The sequence below is a fragment of the Ailuropoda melanoleuca genome, chromosome 10 (assembly GCF_002007445.2).
Source record: "Ailuropoda melanoleuca isolate Jingjing chromosome 10, ASM200744v2, whole genome shotgun sequence".
Taxonomy (NCBI): Eukaryota; Metazoa; Chordata; class Mammalia; order Carnivora; family Ursidae; genus Ailuropoda; species Ailuropoda melanoleuca.
This window is the reverse complement of record NC_048227.1, coordinates 79400891-79408606: the sequence shown is the minus strand read 5'-3', so window position 1 is coordinate 79408606 and position 7716 is coordinate 79400891.

Here is a 7716-nt window from a genome sequence, read left to right as displayed (position 1 = left end):
TGGCCTCGGCCACAGAATTAATACATATGGATGTATCCCAATTATCAGAAATGGAATTCAGAGCAACAATGGTCAAGATGATGAGTAAACTTGAAAAAAGCATCAGAGAAAGCGTTGCTGAGAATATAGAATCCCTAAGGGCAGAAATGAGAGCGAATCTGACAGAAATTAAAAACTCAGTGGGCCAAATACAGTCAAAACTAGAGGCTCTGACGGCCAGGGTCACCGAGGCAGAGGAACGCGTTAGCGAATTGGAGGATGGGTTAGTAGAAGAAAAAACGAAAATAGAAGCTGGTCTTAAAAAAATCCACGCCCACGAATGTAGATTACGGGAGATTACTGACTCTATGAAACGATCCAATGTCAGAATCATCGGCATCCCTGAAGGGGTGGAGAAAAACAGAGGTCTAGAAGAGATATTTGAACAAATTGTAGCTGAAAACTTCCCTAATCTAGCAAGGGAAACAAGCATTCGTGTCCAAGAGGCAGAGAGGACCCCATCCAAGCTCAACCAGGACAAACCTACGCCACGGCATGTCATAGTGCAATTCGCAAATATTAGATCCAAGGATACAGTATTGAAAGCGGCCAGGGCAAAGAAATTTCTCACGTACCAAGGCAAAGGTATCAGGATTACGTCAGACCTGTCTACAGAGACCTGGAATGAGAGAAAGGCTTGGGGGGGCATTTTTAAAGCTCTTTCAGAGAAAAACATGCAGCCAAGGATCCTTTATCCAGCAAAGCTGTCATTCAGAATTGATGGAGAAATAAAGACGTTCCAAAATCGCCAATCATTAACCAATTTCGTAACCACGAAACCAGCCCTACAGGAGATATTAAGGGGGGCTCTATAAAGGTAAAAAGGCCCCAAGAGTGATACAGAGCAGCAAGTCACAACCGATACAAAGACTTTAAAGAGAAATGGCATCATTAAAATCATATCTGTCAATAATCTCTATCAATCTAAATGGCTTAAACTCTCCCATAAAACGCCACAGGGTTGCAGATTGGATAAAAAGACATGACCCATCCATTTGCTGTCTACAAGAGACTCATTTTGAACCCAAAGATGCATTCAGACTTAGAGTAAGGGGATGGAGTACCATCTTCCACGCAAATGGACCTCAAAAGAAAGCTGGAGTAGCAATTCTCATATCAGATAGACTGGATTTTAAACTAGAGGCCATAGAGAGAGATACAGAAGGGCACTATATTATTCTTAAAGGAAGTATTCAACAAGTGGATATGACAATTATTAATATATATGCCCCCAACAGGGGAGCAGCAAGATACACAAGCCAACTCTTAACCAAAATAAAGAGACATATAGATAAGAACACAGTAATAGTAGGGGACCTCAACACCCCACTATCAGAAATAGACAGAACACCCTGGCAAAAACTAAGCAAAGAATCAAAGGCTTTGAATGCCATACTCGACGAGTTGGACCTCATAGATATATATAGAACACTACACCCCAGAACCAAAGAATACTCATTCTATTCAAATGCCCATGGAACATTCTCAAGAATAGATCATGCTCTGGGACACAAAACAGGTCTCAGCCAATACCAAAAGATTGAAATTATCCCCTGCATATTCTCAGACCACAACGCTCTGAAATTGGAACTCAACCACAAGGAAAAACCTGGAAGAAACTCAAACACTTGGAGGCTAAGAACCATCCTGCTCAAGAATGACTCGATAAACCAGGAAATCAAAAAACAAATTAAACAATTTATGGAGACCAACGAGAATGAATACACAACGGTCCAAAACCTATGGGATACTGCAAAGGCAGTCCTAAGGGGGAAATACATAGCCATCCAAGCCTCACTCAAAAGAATAGAAAAATCTAAAATGCAGTTTCTATATTCTCACCTCAAGAAACTGGAACAGCAACAGAGGGACAGGCCTAACCCACTGACAAGGAAGGAGTTGACCAAGATTAGAGCAGAAATCAATGAATTAGAGACCAGAACCACAGTAGAGCAGATCAACAGGACTAGAAGCTGGTTCTTTGAGAGAATCCATAAAATTGATAGACCACTGGCAAAACTTGTCCAAAAACAAAGAGAAAGGACTGAGATTATTAAAATTATGACTGAAAAGGGAGAGGTCACGACCAGCACCATTGAAATTGCAAGGATTATTAGAAACTTTTATCAACAGCTATATGCCAAAAAACTAAACAATCTGGAAGAGATGGAGGCCTTCCTGGAAACCTATAAACTACCAAGACTGAAACAGGAAGAAATAGATTTCTTAAATAGGCCAATTAACTATGAAGAAATTGAGTCAGTGATAAACAACCTTCCAAATAATAAAACTCCAGGCCCAGACGGTTTTCCTGGGGAATTCTACCAAACATTCAAAGAAGAAATAATACCTATTCTCCTAAAGCTATTTCAAAAAATAGAAACAGAAGGAAAGCTACCAAACTCATTCTATGAGGCTAATATTACCTTGATCCCCAAACCAGGCAAAGACCCCCTCAAAAAGGAGAATTACAGACCGATTTCTCTAATGAATATGGATGCCAAAATCCTCAACAAGATCCTTGCTAATAGAATCCAACAGTACATTAAAAGGATTATCCATCATGACCAAGTGGGATTCATACCTGGGATGCAAGCATGGTTCAACACTCGCAAATCAATCAATGTGATACATCATATCAACAAGAAAAGACTCAAGAACCATATGATCCTCTCAATTGATGCAGAAAAAGCATTTGACAAAATACAGCATCCTTTCCTGATTAAAACCCTTCAGAGTGTAGGAATAGAGGGTACATTTCTCAATCTCATAAAAGCCATCTATGAAAAGCCTACTGCAAGCATTATTCTCAATGGGGAAAAGCTGGAAGCCTTTCCCTTAAGATCAGGAACACGACAAGGATGCCCACTCTCGCCACTATTATTCAACATAGTACTAGAAGTCCTTGCAACAGCAATCAGAAGACAAAAAGGGATCAAAGGTATCCAAATCGGCAAAGAAGAAGTCAAACTGTCTCTCTTTGCAGATGACATGATACTCTATATGGAAAACCCAAAGGAATCCACTCCCAAACTATTAGAAGTTATAGAACAATTCAGTAAGGTGGCAGGATACAAAATCAATGCCCAGAAATCAGTTGCATTTCTATACACGAATAACGAGACTGAAGAAAGAGAAATTAGGGAATCCATCCCATTTACAATAACACCAAAAACCATGCGTTACCTTGGAATTAACTTAACCAGAGACGTAAAGGACCTATATGCTAGAAACTATAGATCACTTTTGAAAGATATTGAGGAAGACATAAAAAGATGGAAAAATATTCCATGCTCATGGATTGGAAGAATTAACATAGTTAAAATGTCCATACTACCCAGAGCAATCTACACTTTCAATGCTATCCCGATCAAAATACCGAGGACATTTTTCAAAGAACTGGAACAAATAGTCCTTAAATTTGTATGGAACCAGAAAAGGCCCCGAATCTCCAAGGAACTGTTGAAAAGGAAAAACAAAGCTGGGGGCATCACAATGCCGGATTTCGAGCTGTACTACAAAGCTGTGATCACAAAGACAGCATGGTACTGGCACAAAAACAGACACATCGACCAATGGAACAGAATAGAGAACCCAGAAATGGACCCTCGGCTCTTTGGGCAACTAATCTTTGATAAAGCAGGAAAAAACATCCGGTGGAAAAAAGACAGTCTCTTCAATAAATGGTGCTGGGAAAATTGGACAGCTACATGCAAAAGAATGAAACTTGACCACTCTCTCACACCATACACAAAAATAAACTCCAAATGGATGAAAGACCTCAATGTGAGACAGGAATCCATCAAAATTCTAGAGGAGAACATAGGCAACAACTTCTATGACATCGGCCAGAGCAACCTTTTTCACGACACATCTCCAAAGGCAAGAGAAATAAAAGATAAAATGAACTTATGGGACTTTATCAGGATAAAGAGCTTCTGCACAGCCAAGGAAACAGTCAAAAAAACTAAGAGACAGCCCACGGAATGGGAGAATATATTTGCAAAGGACACCACAGATAAAGGACTGGTATCCAAGATCTACAAAGAACTTCTCAAACTCAATACACGAGAAACAAATAAACAAATCATAAAATGGGCAGAAGATATGAACAGACACTTTTCCAATGAAGACATACAAATGGCTAACAGACACATGAAAAAATGTTCAAAATCATTAGCCATCAGGGAAATTCAAATCAAAACCACACTGAGATACCACCTTACGCCAGTTAGAATGGCAAAGATAGACAAGGCAAGAAACAACAATTGTTGGAGAGGATGTGGAGAAAGGGGATCCCTCCTACATTGTTGGTGGGAATGCAAGTTGGTACAGCCACTCTGGAAAACAGTGTGGAGGTCCCTTAAAAAGTTAAAAATTGAACTACCCTATGACCCAGCCATTGCACTACTGGGTGTTTACCCCAAAGATACAGACGTAGTAAAGAGAAGGGCCATATGCACCCCAATGTTCATAGCTGCATTGTCCACAATAGCCAAATCATGGAAGGAGCCGAGATGCCCTTCAACAGATGACTGGATTAAGAAGCTGTGGTCCATATATACAATGGAATATTACTCAGCTATCAGAAAGAACGAATTCTCAACATTTGCTGCAACATGGACGGCACTGGAGGAGATAATGCTAAGTGAAATAAGTCAAGCAGAGAAAGACAATTATCATATGATTTCTCTCATCTATGGAACATAAGAACTAGGATGATCGGTAGGGGAAGAAAGGGATAAAGAAAAGGGGGGTAATCAGAAGGGGGAATGAAACATGAGAGACTATGGACTATGAGAAACAAACTGAAGACTTCAGAGGGGAGGGGGTGGGGGAATGGGATAGACTGGTGATGGGTAGTAAGGAGGGCACGTATTGCATGGTGCACTGGGTGTTATACGCAACTAATGAAGCATCAAACTTTACATCGGAATCTGGGGATGTACTGTATGGTGATTAACATAATATAATAAAATAAAATTTAAAAAAAAATAAAAAAAAATAAAAGGACACAAAGAAATGGAAAAACATTCCATGCTCATGGATTGGAAGAATAAATATTGTTAAAATGCCCCTACTACCCAAAGCGATCTACACATTCAATGCAAATCCCTATCAAAAGAGCATCGACATTTTTCACACAGCCAGAATAAACAATCCTAAATCTGTATTGAACCACAAAAGACCCTGAATAGCCAAAGCAATCTTGAAAAAGAAAAAGCAAACCTGGAGGCATCACAGTTCTGGGCTTCAAACTATATTACAAAGCTGTAGTCATCAATACAGTATAGTACTGGCACAAAACAGAAACAGAGATCAGTGGAACAGAATAGAAAACCCAGAAATGGACTCACAACTATATGATCAATTAATCTTTGGCAAAGCAGGAAAGAATATCTAATGGAAAAAAGACAGTCCCTTCAACAAATGGTTTTGGAAAAACTGGACAGCTACATGCAGGAGAATGAAACTGGACCACATCCTTACACCACACACAAAAATAAACTCAAAATGGATGAAAGACCTAAATATGAGACAGGAAACCACCAAAATCCCAAATGAGAACACAGCTAGCAACCTCTTTGAACTTGGCCACAGCAACTTCTTGCTAGACATGTCTCCAGAGACAAGGGAAATAAAACCAAAAGTGAACTACTGGGACTTCATCAGGATAAAATCTTCTGCACAGTGAAGAAGACAATCAATAGAACTCAAAGACCACCTATGGAATGGGAGAAGATATTTGCAAATGATATATCCTATAAAGGGGCAGTATCCAAAATCTATGAAGAACTTACCAAACTCAACATCCAAAAAACAAAGAATCCAGTTAAGAAATGGGCAGAAGACATGAACAGACATTTTTCCAAAGAAGACATCCAGATGCTTAACAGACACGTGAAAAGATGCTCAACATCACTCATCATCAGGGAAATACAAATCAAAACCACGATGAGACTACCACGTCACACCTGTCAGGATGGCTAAAATTAACAACACAGGAAACAACAGATGTTGGCGAGGATGTAGAGAAAGGGGAACCCTCCTACACGGTTGGTGGGAATGCTAACTGGTACAGCCACTCTGGAAAACAGTATGGAGCTTCCTTAAAAAGCTAAAAATAGAGCTACCCTATGATCCAGCAATTGCACTGCTAGATATTTACCCAAAGGATACAAAAATACTGATTTGAAGGGGCACACACACCCTGATGTTTATAGCAGCATTATCAACAATAGCCAAACTATGGAAAGAGCCCAAATGTTCATTAACTGATGAATGGATAAAGAAGGTGTGTGAGATAGATAGATAGATAGATAGGTAGATAGATAGATAGATAGATAGATAGATAGATAGATAGATAGATAGATAGATATACACAATATATATATACACACACGTACATATATACATATATATGAGATATATGTATATATACATATACATACATATATACATATATACACACGTATATATAGAGAGATGATATATGATGGAATATTACTCAGCCATCAAGAGAATGAAATCTTACCATTTGCAATGATGTGGATGGAGCTAGAGGGTATTATGCTAAGAGAAATAAGTCAGTCAGAGAAAGACAAATAACATATGATTTCATCATATGTGCAATTTAAGAAACAAAGTAGATGGATGAACATAGGGGAAGGAAAAAAAAAGAGAGAAGCAAACCATAAAAGACTCTTCGCTAGAGAGAACAAATTGAGGGTTGATGGAGGGAAAGCAGGCAGGGGATGGGCTAAATGGATGATTAGTATTAAGGAGGGCACTTGTAATGAGCACTGGGTATTACATGCAAGTGATGAATCACCAAATTCTACTCCTGAAACCAAAATTATACTGTATGTTAACTAACTAGAATTTAAATAAAAAGTTGAAAAAAAACTACACACATACCTAGACACATATAAGTGAACTATTGAAACTCAAAGATAAAGAGAAAATTCCAAAAAGCAGCCAGGACAATAAAAAGGTATGTAACATTCAAAATTATACTGATTTCTCTTGAGGAATTATAGCGACCAAAAATAGTAGAACCATGTTCTGAAGAGGCTGAAAGATAATAACTCTCTTCCCATATTTCTATATATAATAAAAAGATCCTCCAAGGATGAACTTCCTTGAGAAAGTAGAATTTAAACAAAATATTCCACTTTAGTTTGTAAAAAAAAAAAAAAAAGTTTCCATATGTGTCCATATGTTTATGATGAGTATATAAAACTTCAAAGAATGGATACTTGTGGTAGGCTAATAGTGACTCCCAAAGGTATATTAACATCCCAATCCCTGAAACTTGTTACCTTGAGAGAAAGGTCCATGCAGATGTGATTAAGTTAAATATCTTGAGATGAGGAGATCACTTTGGACTTTGGCTCAGTGAAATTGATGTTGAACTTCTGGCCTTCAAGGCTGTTGTTTTAAGGCAACCAGTTTGTGGTAATTTGTCACAGCAATCCCAGAAAACTAATATGATAATATTTTTGCCTGTCACATTGATCATGTGAAGGGAAGATAGGACGTAGAGGATAGAAGTGGAGAGAAAGTTAGGAATATGAATATATACCACAATACACTTTATATAAATGAAAAATGGATGCAAAATAAGAGTATACATTTTATGAAGATATATACAAACAAAAAGACTTGTATTAAATA